This window comes from Pteropus medius, unplaced genomic scaffold (assembly GCF_902729225.1).
Source record: "Pteropus medius unplaced genomic scaffold, Ma_sr-lr_union100, whole genome shotgun sequence".
NCBI classification, from domain to species: Eukaryota; Metazoa; Chordata; class Mammalia; order Chiroptera; family Pteropodidae; genus Pteropus; species Pteropus medius.
Window position 1 is genome coordinate 12717144 of NW_024340692.1, and position 16913 is coordinate 12734056.

Genomic DNA, 16913 nt, shown 5'->3' on the forward strand with positions numbered 1-16913 from the left:
AATATATAAGGTAGAAATGATCAGTAACACAAAAGATGCAAAACTAGCATTACCTGGGAATTTATAGGATGGATAAAACACTGTAAAATTGGGATTTGTTTCCAGGAGGGGTTGGCCTTTGGGCTGATCTTTGATCATAGCAGTTGGGGGTAGATGTAAGGGTGATGTGGGGATGGTAAGGGATTCCTGGCAGCCTGGAGTAGAATGTGGTGAAGGAACTGGGGCTTCTTGTGAGTGTAGCATGGAAACTGATGTAGCCATATCTCACTCAAGATCAGCAATAATTAGTAAAAATTTTCTTGAATCTATTTTTGCTATAACAAGGGAAAAGAGGGAGAGATTGAGAGCTACAGTATGTTCAGTGTTCAAATTAAATGTTAACTCTTTTGTGTAGTTAAGGACAAACTTATTCTTTCTTATGCAAAAGAAAAAGAAAGGGAGAAAACAACAATGTGGCAGTAACTTAAAAAAAACTTAAAAAAATCCTGGTTTGCTTATGTGGTTGCTTATTTTCAAGTTAATACATATGTAGCGATTATAAACATGTGTGCAAACTTGAACAGACTGTAGACTCACCTTCCTGAGTTCCCTGTGTGGCTTTTGCAAGGTTCTCAGAGAGTTAGCTTTTTTATAACACATTCCTTGTTTAGCCATTAGAAAATTATGGGTTTTATTTGAATAAACTCAGCAGCTAAAATAGCACTTCCAGAAAGGTGGGTGAGCTCATCGCTGTCTGAACCAGGCAAGTTAATGACCTGCCCAGTATTGTTCAAGCAGGCCAGCACTGGCTGACTTCACCAGCTGTTCCACTTGAAGGGAGACATTGTTTCTTAGGCTGCATTTGTCGAATGCTTTCCTCTCTGCACACCAGCCTTTGCTACTAGCTGTCCTGAATGTTCCTGGTGCTTGTACTTTATGAAAGCAAAGAGCAAGTAGCCCTGGAAATGTATGCAAAGTGTTCTCTGTACAGCTGTCTGAGGCCCCCACCCAAGAAAAAGATGTAAACATCTTTATTCCTGCATATTTATACAAATAGACACTGTCTATGGAAGCTCCCCAGTGGGAGGGCTTCTTACTTCTAACAGTTTTAAATGTTAGTGACAAAACAGCCTGGGAACGTGAATAGGAACATGATTAACTTAAACATGAGGTTGATGATTCCCATCACTTTTCAGGAAATATAATGGTAATGTATGGCATGGAGGTACGTGGAAGAAGAGAATGAGAATTGTGGAATTTGTTTTTACTATAATAAATTAAAATACGGCACAATGTTGAACTTTAGGAAGTTCTTAAGACATTACTTGCATAATGTTCAGTTTGGTGAAGAAATGAATAGCTGAAAGATGAATTTCAATGGACTTAAAATTTTAAATGTTAGGCTCTAGGGCAGAGTGGCAAGAAAATAAGCAGATGGTAAGATGCCTTAAATTTGGTGTAAGAGCTAATGTGCTGAACTCTGAAATATACTATTCTACAGTCAAAATGGAGAAAGAATAGCAATGTAGTTTTAAAGTCAAATTGAATGCTCTTCGGAATGAGTATCAAGCACAATCCTGGTACATTGGTTCAGGCCTCTTTTAAATGATTAGTTTTTGCATTATCCTTCCCTTCTGCTCTGTTTATCTGGAATACTGTTAATTTTTATTACTAGGCTAATCCTTGGATTAAAAATGTAAGACATTTCATCTCTAGGTAGGAGAATAGAAGTATGAGGTGAACTTTCTTCAGGGTTCTGTCTTTACTGGAGAAAAAACTAATTCATCGTTGAGTGGATTGTAACTGCAGATGCTAATTTAGAAATCTGTTGGCCAATTAAGGTGACTTTGATAAGACTATTTTATTCTTTTCAATCTTATGTATTCGTGAGCACATTCTTAGGAAGATTGCTGCTGGTTAGTGTTGCATGTCAGAGATGAGGGAAGTTTAGTTATTAACCCTACATAGTGGGTAAAGGGGGGCAATAGGCAGGCTGTGGAATGAGGAAAGGGCCAGGTTGAAACATTTCCAAAAGGTATTTTTGTTGTTTATACTTGTTAATTATTAATATTAATTATTGATGAAAAGTGGTTTTGAGTTACATACCACACATTGTTTAGGAATAAATGATCACATTTCTTATCTGGAACCATAGTAGATATTAAACTGTTTCTGAATAATCAATATTTATTAATTTAGCACGATTTCCCCCTTCCTTCAACATTAAAGATAAAAATCCATGAATCTCCAGCTCATAAAAAATTTGTTTTGACAAAGTGTACTACTTTTCCCACAGCTTTGGGTGGCTTTTAATACTAAATTAATATGTTAAGGACTGGATTTGTCCAAATTAGGTCAGTAATTAAAAAATATCTTTAGAACAAAGAGCATATTTCATATAAGACACATAGATAACATATAAGGCTTTGTAGGTTAAAATTGCCATTTTCATTGTATTATGTTTTGTCTCAGATGTCCATGCTTTTTCAGGTATGCATTTTTGTGATCATCTTAGTTTCTTGGAAATGAGCTTTTCAGGAGTTTCTATATTTTATAGTTCATCATATAGGTTTAAATGGAGCATATTCTGTTTAAATTCCAATAGGCAGTTATGAACAAGATTGATGATTGCTCTGAGAATCTGAACTGGCTGATGCTTACATTGAGAGAGGGTGGAGGGGTGAGGGAGAGAGCTATTGATTGAGATGGAGGGTTACATCCCTGTGACAGACTTGGAGACATTGCTCTCAGAGTTAGGCTGTAAAAGTCAATGTTTATGTTTCTTAGGCATTCTAGGCTTTCTGAATGTTACCAGATTCATTTTAGCTTCAGTCTTAAGGACTATGTGTTGGGTTTATATGAGCTGTAGTTTTAGATTGTGTTATTCTATTGGTGGACTCTACTGTATAATATCAATACAGTCATGTGCCAAAGTACAAGTCACAGCATTGGCAACTCAAAAGAGTTGTTTGGTTGTAGAAAATAGCACACGCAGTTGAACCACCTCTGGAGTTGATTTTGCATTTGCCTGGGCGGCCACCAGAGGTGACCTGTACTGGTATATTTTCCCAGTAGGGAGAGGTTGTAGTAGTAACTTGAAAACGTTACTTAAGGTGGAGTAAGTCGGCTGATACTGGATCAGTCCATTCTCTGTCATCTGAAAGACTTGCCCACTGACTTCATTCATAGCTTAGTGTTTGATCTGTATTAGCAGTTGATTTACCACTTTTTAGATCCCCAATCTAAGATTACAGATCCTCTGGAGGATCTGGGAAAGTCTCCTTTACTTTTATGAAGGTTATGGTCAGTTAAGCTTTGCTTTCGATGGGCTTACTTTATTTTAGGAAGAAAAATTCTGCATATGTGAAAAGTGAAAGGACACTTGCCTTTTTCAAGGGAGCTGAAAGCTATTGGTTTCTCCAGAGAGGATTACTGGTGAAGACAGTTATGAAGAGAACAAGTAACTCTTTTAAATTAACAGCGGTGTGTTCTTGCTTAAATATTTCCCAGAACGATTCTAGAGAAATATAATACAGGTAAGTTTTGTTATGTGTTCATTGTGAGTTATATTTACGAGAAACAAAAATAGGATTAGAATCATAGAGGAGGAAAAGCTTTTTTGTACCAGTGGCTTAATGTATTATATCTCATGAATTCTAACCATTTATAAAATTATTTGGTTTCTTGCCCCTACTCATGGTTGATTTTTTCTCTCTTTTTCCATCTAGAGACCTTTGAATTATTTTTATTCATAAGTGAAAAATGTCTTACAGCTTTATTTCCTTTTATTAATAGTTCCTTCTTGCCCTTAACCACATCTCTGACTTTTTGGCATGTAAAGTCCAATGAGCTCATGCTTAATCATGTATAAACAACCATCTAATTATATGGTTTTGAATTTTCATTTGACCGACTGAATAAAAATGACACAGAAAAGAGAAACCTGACAACCTCCCTGTATTTGGATACCTGGCCTTTCTCTCCCTCACTCTCTTCATGCATTTAGTAAAATGCGTGTTAAAACTTATCAAAAAATCAGTTTGCATTTGCCAAGTTTCTGAGGTAAAAATTGTTCTTTTCAAGGCTACGTGCAAAAAACAAGTCAGACAAGCTATATATATGTCTTCTTTCGGACTTTATTCTTTCCTCCTCTGGACAGAGGTGTTACTAGAATTCCTTGTGCTGCTGGTGTCACATAACAGAGCAACCAATATTCCTGGGGCAAGATTTCTTAATCTTTGTCCCTGCAGTCTCTCCCTTAAGGTACAATAACAAGGATCCCAGTGGCTATATCTTCCCACCCTCCCCAAGCACTCTGATTGACACATTTTTGAAAGAAGGTAGTGGGAAAATCTTTGCAAACAAAGGTATTCACTGTATTTAAGCAGGAAGAACGAAGTTGTCCATTCCCCTTTTTTACTCATTGGCTTAGTCCTAGAATTCTGAACGTGGAACAAAATCTTTTCTGAACATTTAGGTGGTTTCACTGTGGATATCTAGATGTACTCAATAAAGAAGACCAAAGAAAAGATAATTCCCTTTATAATTATTTTTTCTATGTCATAAGTACCTAGAGAGTAGATTTGGCTAATTAGTATTTAAGAACTATAACAGAGAAGAAAGGGAAGGGGATACCTGTGAAATTTGGCAAAAGTGATTTATTTTCTCATGAATTCTTCAGCTTTAAAACAATTTGTTTTCTCAAAGTACTATGACTCTGAAACATGCATATCTCTGGTAAAATTTCACACACTTATTAGATAGGGTAAGTTTGTTTGGAAAAAAATTATATTAACTCCATTTTGAAAGTTGAAAGAATGATTTCACTAAGATTTATGTCTTACAGTCTTCTTTATTGAAAATATTTTTAGAGATACCTTCATAATTGTTTCAGCTCATTTTAAGGAGCTAATATTACCTGGTGATTCATAGGGATTTATTATAATTATTCTAAACTGTAGATTTGTATCAAGGCTCACGTTCTTCTCATTGTGCATGAAGATCAAAGTGAGACAGACCTCTGCCTTTTGCTATTATTTTTGTTTTGTTTAGAACAACGAGGAGAACAAATTCTGGCAGAGTTTATAATTTGATTTTCCTAGAGCAGTCAAAAGAGGAGGCACTCTAAATTAAGACCTCTACTTAATCAACCCTTGGAGAACTGGGGAGGGATTTTATTTCTGTCTTTCCCATTTACTTTCAACGCCATGGGATCTTATGTTACATATGATTTGTTATTAATTCTCTTCTAAGAATTTGTATATTATTCAGGAAATAAGATTTTAATTTGATTAATATTGCACTTTTTATTCACATTTATTTTCAGCTTTCATATTAAAATTTAAACAAATAATACTCCTTAAAAAAGTATTACTTTAGGTATAAAATAACATTACTCTGAATTTAGATTTTTTTCATACTGATGTCAATCTGTATTTTGATTGCTTTTTTATTTTGATGAGAAAGTACTGGGGTTGGAAGTGGTGATATTCCTCATTGTTTGACCTAATTTTAGATGTCATTAGTTAAGAGTTAATGCTGATGCATTGTCTGAGTTAGCACGTATAGGCTGTAGAGATAAAATAACCACATTTACTTTAATGCTAGCCCATATTCTAATCATGTTTACAGAGATGCTTAGATTATTCTAGTTCTCTTATAAATTCAAAAATAGCGTTAAATAAAAGGCCTTAGCCATATTCCATGTGTGTTGAGATTCATGATGTTAGAATTTTTTTCTATATTTTGGTAGTTTAGTTAAAGTTGTGCAATTTTATGACAAGTTGCTTGAACCAAAGGGCGGATATTTCAGACTCCCTATTTCTTCAATTTTAATTAAATTTGTTGTAGGTACAACTTATTCTACTAACTTACATATAAGAGAAATGGTTCTTTAAACTATTTCTTTTAAATCAAAACAAATGAAACTCCATGACCCCATCTTGCTGGTGAGTGGGAAATGTAATCTTAGTCATTGTTGATTAAGTGCCCAATATCATGCCAAGGTGAGACAAGATCCCAGGATCTTTGTACAGGGCAGAACATTCCAAGTGCTTAGTTCTTGGTCCATTAGGTTGCTCTGAGGTGCCCACTAACTAAGCCCATATGGTCTCTGGAAATCTGCTATTCTATGCATTGCTTGGGTACAGGAACCTTTGCTGGAGTTGCAAGCCCCCAGACCTAGAGTCTGGCCTTTGTATATTTACTGTGCAACCATGATCTCCACCTTCATTGCTTTTTCTGAACGTCGCCTCTCTACTTGGGAGGCTGTCAAACTGCTGTTCTTCCCAGACTTTGGGCAGTCTTTCCTTTTTCTTGTTTTCCTCAGAGACACTCAGAGCACCTGGATAATCTCAGTGGATTTAGACTTCTACACAGGATTAGAAGAGAAGATGAAATCAAGCAGTGTCAACTCTTAGCCCTCTTGTAACACCTAGAGACAAAGGAGCACAAATTACGAATAATAGCTCAACAAGTGTTTTGTGGTGTTCCTCTGCTCCTTTATGGGTTTCGGAGCAGAGAGTAAAGAATCGACAGCCTACAGAGGCTAAGGGCTGGCCGGGTAGGTGAGCAACTAGCTCAAGGGCGTCCGAATGCAGGATGCTGGGTACTTCTAGTTCTTGCAAGAGTATTCAAATTAGATTTTCATGTAAGAGAAAGTAACCTCCATAACCATTTGCCTTTTCTCCAGGTTCGATTCTTCTGGGCATCTCATATTGACTTGTAAGGCCATGTAGAATATGTAACAGAAAAGATTTATGATAGAATATGTGTCTCTTTGGACAGTCTGAGAAATTACTGTTCGAGGGAAAACAATTATAGCCTAGCAGCTTTTAATAATGACTGTAAGCTGTGCCTTTTAGATACTAAGAAGTTATCTCTAATATGAAAGAGTGAATGGGATTTTCCCTTGAGTCAGATCTTAGATCCTGAAAAAAAGTTCCATCGATTTATATTGAATGGCTTAGACTTTACTCCTTACGTTGGTAGTATGTGGTGGGGGGAGGGGGACGGGGTGTAGAAAGGAGTATTTTGGCGGGGGAGACAGAACAAACAAGTAATTTAGAGACAAGGACATACTAACAATTGTATTCACCAGGGATCACTGTCTTTCTTCCACATCGTGACACATTTGAGAGGGAATGTCTCAACCTCATTCGTGGCCTTGAACGATATTTGTCTTGCCTTATGAATTTCCCTAAGAGTCATATATATTTTTCCTCTCTTTAATTCCGCCCCCGCTCCACCCCTGAGTTATGGATGTTGTCATTTCCCCTTAAGAACTGGATCTCTGAAGGTGGGGCGTCTCCTTCCACACGCTCGCAGCGTGCACCTGGGGCCAGGAGCACCCAGGGCCTGGCGCACCCGGGGTATGGTCCATGGCTCCACCTGGGGCATGAACCCAGAACCTTCTGCGTATAAAGCAGATATGCTAACCACTACACTATGGAGCCATCCCCCAAAATCATATTTTTTATTCATTTATCTAACAAATATTTACTCTCTGACATAGGTGTCCCAGTCATTGTTCCATAGAGTAAGGGGTCTCACCAATACACGACCTTGTCATTTCTCAATCAATTTCTGCTTTTGGTTGTCTTGGGGGGGAAAAACAGCTTAGAGAAAACATGATCTTAATTTATGTAGAAGGTTTTGTAATCTAATATTTCTTACAGACTCTTTAGTAACCCTTTTATTTGTCTTCTTTATAAAGTCATTTGGGGTTACTCTGTTCCCTCTGTCTCTAACCTGGTCCAAACTTCATCACTGCATCCTGGGATCATAGCAACATATTCCTAGCTTGGTTTCTTGTCTTCAGTCTTTGCTCTGCTTCTATATGTATTGAAAATAGTTAGATTGTCCTCTTCATAGTACCTTAACATAGCAAAGCCATGCTTAAAAACCTACTATAGCTCTTTTAGGGGCCGGCCTTGGAGGTCCTGTGTAATCTGATAACACTTTAATAAAAATGTGAATGCCTAAGGCTTACAGAATACTTTCTGTATGCTAGACACTACTGTAAGTGCTTTACATACATTGAATTATTAGTTCTCCAAATAGTCTTATAAAGGTAGGTACATGATTATCCCCATTTTCCAGATGTGGAAACAGAAACACAGAGAATTTAAGGAGCTTGCCCAAGGTCACACAGCTGGTAAGTGAAGCCATTCTGGCCCTAGCATCTCCATGCTTTATCACCGCCATACCCTTTTTGTAGCACACTCTTTTATTTCACTTTGGTCAGCCAACTTTTTGTGCTGCTGACTCCCCTCCGGTCATTGAAAGGCTCAGATCAAGTCTCACCTCCTCTACAAAAATTCCTCCAATTTATACAGATCTTTTTCTTGTTTGAACTCTTTCCGTTCTCAGCATTATGGCAACTCAGTTTAAGATTGGGTATGTCCTAGTTGTTTCTTGTGTTAGTTAAAACTCTCTCCAACTGGCCAGAACCTCTTTGAGGGCTATTCCAAAAGCCTAGGACTCCATTAGTATATAGCACAGAACCAACCTCACAAGTAGTGCTTGATAAATGTTACCTGTTCATGGTGTTGGAGAAGCTGAGGCACTTTTCTCTCCTGAAAATGTACTTCTTCCCTCCCTTCTTCTCACCCTTTCTTATATTTCTGGAAGTGCAGTCTTAATAGGGCAAGTAGTATAATAATTTCACTTGAAATTTACTTATTTTCACAGATTAATCTCACAGATAAGCCTTGGTTTAAGCTTACTAAATTGGATTGTCAGCAAGAATTGTCTAACTCATCTACGTTTCCGCACTCTCTAGACTATATAGTATAGCATAGAGCAGAGATGCAATAAACCAGATCAGTGAGCAATAAAGGAGTAAACTGGGCCTGTACTGGTATTTCAGTTTTTCAGTTTTTGCTTATTTAATAAATACATATGTTCTATTTCCATGGGGTTGTTAGAAAATTTGTTGAGGGAAAAGCAGTAAATGTGCTTACATTTCCTCTTTGGTTTTCTAGGCTAATTGTTGGTGAACTTTATTTAACACTCTTGCTATACTAAGAGTCTCTATGGAGCAGAGCAGCTTTCAGTTAACTTGGCAAATCATTACAAGAGAGAACAGAAGGGTCAGCATAAGCACTCTCTACTAATTAGTTGATAATTGATGTACAATAGCTGACTGATGGGACTTTAGAATATAAACTTTGGGAATGCTGTTTAATATATCTTTACATCTTTATGAGGTGGTTCAGAGCTGTGTATTCTTAATAACATCTTATCAAGACTGCCTGGTGGTGGGGAACAAGAACGAAGTTTCATTTCCAGGAATCCAGGGCACTGAGTGGTACAAAAAGGAATATGATATTTTTTAATCTTTCAGGGTATAAATACAATTCCATTTAATGCAGGGATGAAATGAAATGAGTAATGTGGTGATTCCATACTTTGTGGCCAACATTCCTGAATGCTGACTAAGGTTAAAAGAGTGTTGGTGTGAAAGTTATATTCTTTGTGGGATAAACTTGGTAGATTCAAGCTGAACTTTGTGGTGGAAAAGTGCATGATTCATGGGAATCCATTAATCTGGATTTGGATTTGACCTATTTATTGGCTGGGACACAATACCTCATTTTGGAATGGAGTCACAATGATAGTCTTTATATGACCTCCTCCTCCTTTTAAAACTTGACCTTCTAGATCTTTATCGACCAATGTAAAAATAATCAATCTCACTCTAATATGCTTGCACAATTATTGCTGTCTTATGCTGTTATTTACTACCATGTGGCCTCTTCCTTATTGTCCAGTTTCTGGCTCATGTCCTCCTCCAGCCTTTTACCCCATCTCTACCAGATAAATGTTGAGTAAACTCGGTTTCCAATGGAGGTGTACCACTACCTGTGGCACAGGGTCCCAGATGCATGTCAGCAGGGCGTTTGCCCCAGCCTCATCTTGCTTTGTTGGTTTAAGATGGAGCCTTTGAATTTGCATTTTTGAAAAGCTTCTGTGGCGACACTAACGTCCAGCCAGGTTTGGAACCATTGGTGAATAAATAATGTCTGGTTTTAAAATCAGGTCCTTAAGGTTGACTAAACCATCCCTCTAACCTCTGCTTTCTCCCTTTCTTCTGGTCAGAACCCCCTCTTGCAGCAGTTCTAACTTCTGTTCATTTTCCCCGGTATACGCCATGCCTTCTCCCTTCTGTTTCTATGTCTACACTCTACCATCTCCTCATTCATGCGCTCATTCTTTGTTTTAGCTTATTGTTTTCCAAAGTGTGTTCCTTGGAATGCCAGTTTTGAAAGAGTCCACGGAGGGGGAAAAAAGCATACACAAATAAATATATTTTGCATTTTATTTGCTCCTCTGGGAAACTAATTATATGCATTTGCAGTATCAAAGGCTCTTTGAAGAACTGAAATAAGGATATATGTTTAACTTTGTCATATTGGGGTTTCCCAAAGGTATTTGGGTCTTTCTATGACCTTAACTTAATTGTTATCATTGAACACCTTTGAATTTCCTGAAGAACTTTGGGAAATACTTTGTGATTAAAATTATTCCTCTTCACCGAAGTATCTGGTGCATAAAAATGCCTCTCTGAACTCCTGTCTATAATTCAGCCTCATGCTTATAAACATAGACAGTCCAGTATCATTATCAGATTGTTCTTAGGTGAGTATGTCTTATCTCTACAGAGATTGTAAGCTCCATGGAGACAAGATGCTATATCCAGTTTTTGTTTTGTTTTCTTTTTTTTGTTTTTTATCTCCCATAGGTTTTGTGTGGTTTCGAGCATTTGTAAAACTTGCTAAATTGAAATGCTTTGCCCCTGAATATAGAAGCCAATTATTTCATTCTGATTGTCATCCTTTGGTGTTTTTAGCCAATTACCCATGCCTTAACTGTATTTCAGAGTAACACACTACACACTCACATATATTCATTAAGTTGTCACTATTGTAACTCAGCAATGAAACATTTGACAAAGCACTAGGCAACAAACCTAGTACGCTTAGTATGCAATAATTTCTTTTTTTTGTGGGGGTTGTTAAAGAGAAATATTTGTTTTATTTTTAATTTTTAAAGATTTTAAAAATTTTATTTTTTAATTAGAGTTGACATTTAATATTATTTTACATTAGTTTCGGGTGTACAGCATAGTGGTTAGACATTCATATAATTTACAAAGTGATCTCCCCCAATTAGTCTAATACTCACCTGGCACTATACATAGTTATTACAATATTATCAACTATATTTTCTATGCTCTGCTTCACATCTCTGTGACTATTTTGTAACAACCAATTTGTACTTCTTAATCCCTTCAGCTTTTCACCTAGCTCCCCAATCCCCCCTCTCATCGGGCAATCACCAGTTTGTTCTCTGTATTTAGAAGTCTGTTTCCATTTTTTTTCAGTTTATTTCACTGTTTAGAAATCATATGATATTTGTCTTTCTCTGTCTGACTTATTCCACTTAGCATAATAACCTTCTAGATCCATCCAAGTTGTCCTAATGGTAAGATTTCATTCTTTTTTATGGCTGAGTAATATTCCATTGTATTAATGTACCACATCTTCTTTATCCAATCATCTATTGATGGGCACATAGATTGCTTCCATATCTTGGCTATTGCAAATAGTGCTGCAGTGAACATAGGAATGCCATATATTGCTTTGAATTAGTGTTTTGGTTTTCTTCAGATAAATATCTAGAAGTGGAATTGCTGGGTCATACAGCAGTTCTATTTTTAATTTTTTGAGGAACCTCAAACTTTTTTTTATAGTGGCTGCAACAATTTGCAATCCCATTAAAAGTGCATGAGGGTTACTTTTTCTTCATACCCTTGCGAACACTTATTTTTTTATTTATTGATGATAGATATTCTGATAGAAGTGATACCTCATTATGTTTTTAGTTTGCATTTCTCTGATGGTTAGTGACGTTGGGCATCTTTTATATATGTATATATATTGGTCATTTGTATGTCCTCTTTGGAGAAATGCCTATTCAAGTCCTTTGCCCATTTTTTCATTGGATTTTTTTTTTTTTTGAATAAGAGGTTAATATCCAAAATTTATAAAGAATTCATACAATGCAACACTAAAAATCAAATGATCCAGTTAAGAATTTCTTATGTCTAGTTCTGGGAAGGAGTATGAATGAGAGTCGAGGAGACTCTAATAGTGAGATATGGGATAAGTAAAAGAGATCTGAATCCTGGAGCCCATCAAGGGCAGGACAGTTCTGCTGTATGTCGAGAGGAAAATCTTGGGCAGAGAGATATCAGCATCTAGTCCTTGGTCACTTGGGAGAAAAGAGGTGTTAGAAACAATATCAGAAAGGTACCAGGGATAAATTCTTCAATAAAATACAACTAACACTTACAATGTATTTATTAATTGCCAGGTCCTAAGTTAATAACATATATTTGGTTTTTTAATCCTCAAAACAAGTTAATAAGGTAAAAGTATTAGTGTTAATCCCATTTTAGAGATGGGAACACTGAGGCATAGAGAGCTTAAGTAACTTGTCCAAGGTCACATGGCCAGTTAATAGTGGAGCTAGGGTGTAAACCCATGCTCTTAACTCCTGTGTTGTGTATTGTTAACTCACTTCTTTTCTTTCTCTGCTTTTTTTTTAACCTGCCCCCAATGTCCAGTGATTTATTAACCCATTCTTGAAGACCCACCTTGGCATGAGTCTCAAAACCTTTCCTTGAAAGACATGGTCCTGCATTAGAAAACAATTGTCTTAACGATATTATTGGGATAATTGATAATTGAATATCAACAGTGTATTACATACTAGTACTGTATCATTGCTAAATTTCTTAAATGTAATGATTGCATTATGGTCAGATCTTTAGGGGTGAAGGGCATAAAATCTATGACTTATTCTTAAATGGTTCAACAAATTAATGATAATAATAAGCTTATATATAGACAGATGAATAGGTAAATATATTGATCAATTAGTAGTTTATCATTAGATAAAATATAGAGTTCATTGTACTGTTCTTACAACATTTCTGTAGATTCGAAACATTTTTAAAGTGAAAGGTTGAGAAGAAAACACTGAGGCAGTAAGACATATGTTATATACTAATCCTTTTAATACTATTAACAATGCTATGAGTTAGGTGTTATTACTGTCCTCACTTTAGGGAACAGGACACTGAGGCACAGAAACTTTAAGGACATGGTTTAGTGTCATTGCCAGTGAGTAGGAGAGGCAGGACTCAAATCCTGATATGTATTATTTCTGTTTCTGTAACATCCTGCATATGTTAGGTTGAACCATGTGGAAATTGCTCTTATTCAATCATGTTTGACCTGTAAAGAAACCATTACACATGACCCAACCTAGGAGTAGGGATCGCCCCTTTTATAATGAATAGTTGGTTTGGTGTTCGTCTTTATGACCAGAATATCGGCTCCATGGGGACTTAGACTGTCCATCTTGCTCACCATTGTCTCCAGGGACTGTCTGGCTTGTGGTTGGCATTTGATAAGTGTCAGCTGAATGAACAATAACAACCAAAAAAATTTTGGTTATTTCTCCCTACCCAGCTCCCATATATATGCCATTTCTGCTTCCCCCATATCTGTGTCATTTTTTTAGAGGAACCAGTGTATAAACATAAACCATTCTGAAGGATGAGGCCTCAGCAGGGATAATCGTGACATAATCAACTATTTGACTTTGAGAAAACCTTTAAACTAATAGAGATGTTAATTAAAAACATGCCCTTGCCAAGATGACCTCTTAGTTTAGAAACTCTAAAATGCAAACCATTTGTGCTCCCCTCCCGCATGCAGTGATTTTGGCTAGAATGTATGTGGCACTCAAGATGCCATCCACTTGGATTCTTATTTGAGCAGTAAACACATTTTTAAAAAAACATTGTGCAGACACTAAAAATAAGCGGTATTTCAAAATGAAAACCAGCGCACAAGTAGTTGGCACATCTGGTAGTAAGAAAAGTTGTACGGTTTTGTTTTCAGGGAATGATAAGCCAAGGAACATTCAAACTTGGCCAATTGAAAACTTTTTCCTATCTGTGGTGACACCTGGTTTTAAAAAAATTGGCTCCAGACTCAAAGCCGATAGAACATTGGAAATGAGTAGAGAATTAAATAGAATCATCCACTATCTGGTTTTATGCAAGGGATTATAAAGAACTGTTTTCTTTTTACTGCAAGAAAGAAAATGGATCAAAAAAGCGATGACAGTCATGAACAACAATAATAGCAACATTAGCAGCTAATACCCATTGAGTACCTATTATGTGCTAGACAATGTGCAGAGACCTTTACATGTGTAATTAATATTAGATGTACAATAACTTTATGAGGTGATGTTATTTTTATTCTCATTTTACAGGTGAGAAGACACAGTATAGAGATAAGGCACACAAATGTTTAATTTGCCCTAGTCACACAACTAGCAGAAGTGTGTGTGTGTCTCTGTGTGTGTGTGTGTCGGGGTTGGAGGGAGGAATCCTAGGCAGGTAGGAGAGCCCACCCTCTACAAACACTGTACGATTCTGAGTAGTCTGGAGGTGTTCATTTGTCTAGCATTATTAAAAAAGAAATTAGCTGGATGGTTGCATTGACCACAGTGGCTCTTGGTCAAACTGTTGTTTGCCTCCACTGTTGAGACAGATGATATTGTTTTCCAGAACATTCTCCCAGCTGTGCCACAAACATTATATGTTCCCTAGAAATTTGCCATTCAGCTTCATGCTTCAAGGATGCCAGATGGATTCTTGTCAGAAAGCTGTCATTCCTTTGGGGTTAGATGAAGTTCAAGTTGACCAGTGTATTTGGGAGTAGGAGATGTTATAGTAAAAATCATGGGGACACTGGTAAGTTAGCAGTACTGTGGAGAAGTGTCACAGGATCTACTTAGTTGGAGTTTGTTTTTGAAAAATGGCACTTCATTTTAAAAAAGTAAACCAGGAGGATTTCAGTGGAAATTATTTGTCAGTGTTTAATATTCATGTATAACTATCCTTTATTTTCACTCATTTCTTCTTAACTTCATTAACAGACTTTATTGTTTATGTTCTCTATAGGCCTCGGGCTAGGTGCTGAGGAAGCAGAGATTCTTCAAACAAGGGGTTTAACTTTAGAGAGCAGTAAAGTATAAAATAGAAGGGGGTGACAAGCATGTAAACATTTCAGTCTCCTTGAGGTTTTGAGGCAGATGTGTTATGAGAGACCATTGGGAAATGAAAAGAAGAATTGGTCATATCTTCCCAGCTGGCAGAGGGGGAGGGATAGTTAGAGAGAAGGTGACCTTTGAATTGAGACCTTGAAGATGCAGAGGTGTTCACTAGGTAAACAAGTTAGAGGAACGGTGTTCCAGGCAGAGAAGAGCATAAATAACACAAGGGTTAACCAAATTTTCAGCCATCATATTGGTGTTTGTCCATTATTTGCACATATTTTCGCAGAACATTTCTGAAATCTCAACACCATGCACAAGTTTAATTGACAGTGTGTGTTTACTGGTACATAAAATAATAGTATGCCTTACAATATATGGCATCTTAGATTTGATGAAAGAACGTATTAATGGGCTTTGCCACCAAGTGTGCTGTTCCAGCTGCTAATATACCTTTATTTTAGAGACAGATATTAATACCTTTTTACCGAAGAAGAAACAGGCATGAAATGAGGGAGTTGCTTAGATGAATATATATGACACTGGATTAGACAGAATACCTGATATCTGATGTTGCTTTTCATGGCAGTGGTTGGTAGGGATAGGACCTGGAAAGAGAATTTGAATGTCTTTTATACTGAACTAGGCTATGAACCATCACATTGCCTTTTCTCCTGGGTAAAAAGGAGATTTAAAAAGCAAATGGCATGTAGCTTGTTGGATTTATAAAGATACTAAGTTTATGATCGTTGCATAAAAATGTACCCACTACTCTTGATGACAAGATAAAACCCTGATGGTACAGTGTTATATGAATTGTGAACACAGACTGACTATAACTGATCTTTCAAGGCACGAGAAGATGCATTAAATGTAAGCTGCAGTGGGAGAGGTAGAGGAAAGGTTCTGGTTTGTGTACCTGAAAAAAAAAATCAGAAATTTCCATTACAACTAATGATCTTGGAAAGTATCCAAGGAACAAACAAAGCATCCAGCACCTAAACCTAAGCATCTAGGGCCATGAAAATATACCCTAGTGGAATCTGTTTCTGATGTCAGTAAATCCCTGTGTGGCCTTGGGCAAGTCAATTACCACTTGGATTTTAGCTTCCCAGAGGGCTGCACTATGACAGACTTTGTGCCAGCAATAGATGTGACTTTCCCAGTGTTTTTGAGATCTCGTTTCATTGTTGAGTGCATAGTGATTGCTCTCTAAGGTCTTATTTATTTTTTGAGTTTTGTGGGCCCTTAGAAGAGAATGTTACAAAAAGTGACAGTCATTTTTTGCCTATTGTTTTAGTTTTTGGAAAAACAATAGAAAATTATGCCTACTATGGCTAAGGAAAGTTACGGTGATGCTTTCCCATCTACTTCGATCCCAAATATATCAATGAGAAAGATGGAGAGTTGGTGAGAAAATTTTAGAGCCTTATTTGTTAAAAACTGAGATCATATTTATTTTCATTTGTTTGAAATGGGAACAGAGTGTACAGTCACTGAGACTTGACTAGGTAGTTTGCAAAAAAAAAAAGTTTGAAAAAGTACATCTATGTAAAAAGAATGTCTAGAATGATTCAACCGTTATTTTTTTTATAAGTGAGTCATGACAGTGTTTGCCTTCTCCTCTTTGCTTTTCACTTTTCCCTAACAACACAGATTCTTGTGAGTTTCTTTTTCTTTCTCCTTTGAGTATGTACCAAATTTTACTACATTAGAAAATTGTTACTAATGAAACAAAAAATCTGTGTCAAATTTGGTTACCATGCTGCTTTTAGAATGAGTGTTTTGTTTAT

General features: G+C 36.6%; 1 protein-coding gene and 1 non-coding gene across 7 annotated transcripts in view; one reads left to right on the forward strand and one right to left on the reverse strand.

Annotated features, from left to right (window-relative positions):
* The window catches only part of GLIS3 (GLIS family zinc finger 3), a 420742-nt gene that overhangs the window by 123227 nt on the left and 280602 nt on the right, over positions 1–16913 (forward strand). The window contains exon 1 of one of the 6 annotated variants that reach the window (XM_039885632.1): positions 3130–3515. The exons of the other annotated variants lie outside the window; for them this stretch is intronic. The gene's annotated coding sequence lies outside the window, so the exon portion shown is untranslated. Of the gene's footprint in view, positions 1–3129; positions 3516–16913 lie in introns of those variants that run through there. 6 annotated transcript variants of the gene reach the window in all.
* TRNAI-UAU (transfer RNA isoleucine (anticodon UAU)) lies at positions 7360–7433 on the reverse strand. The gene has a single exon. It is a non-coding gene; the product is annotated as a tRNA-Ile (tRNA).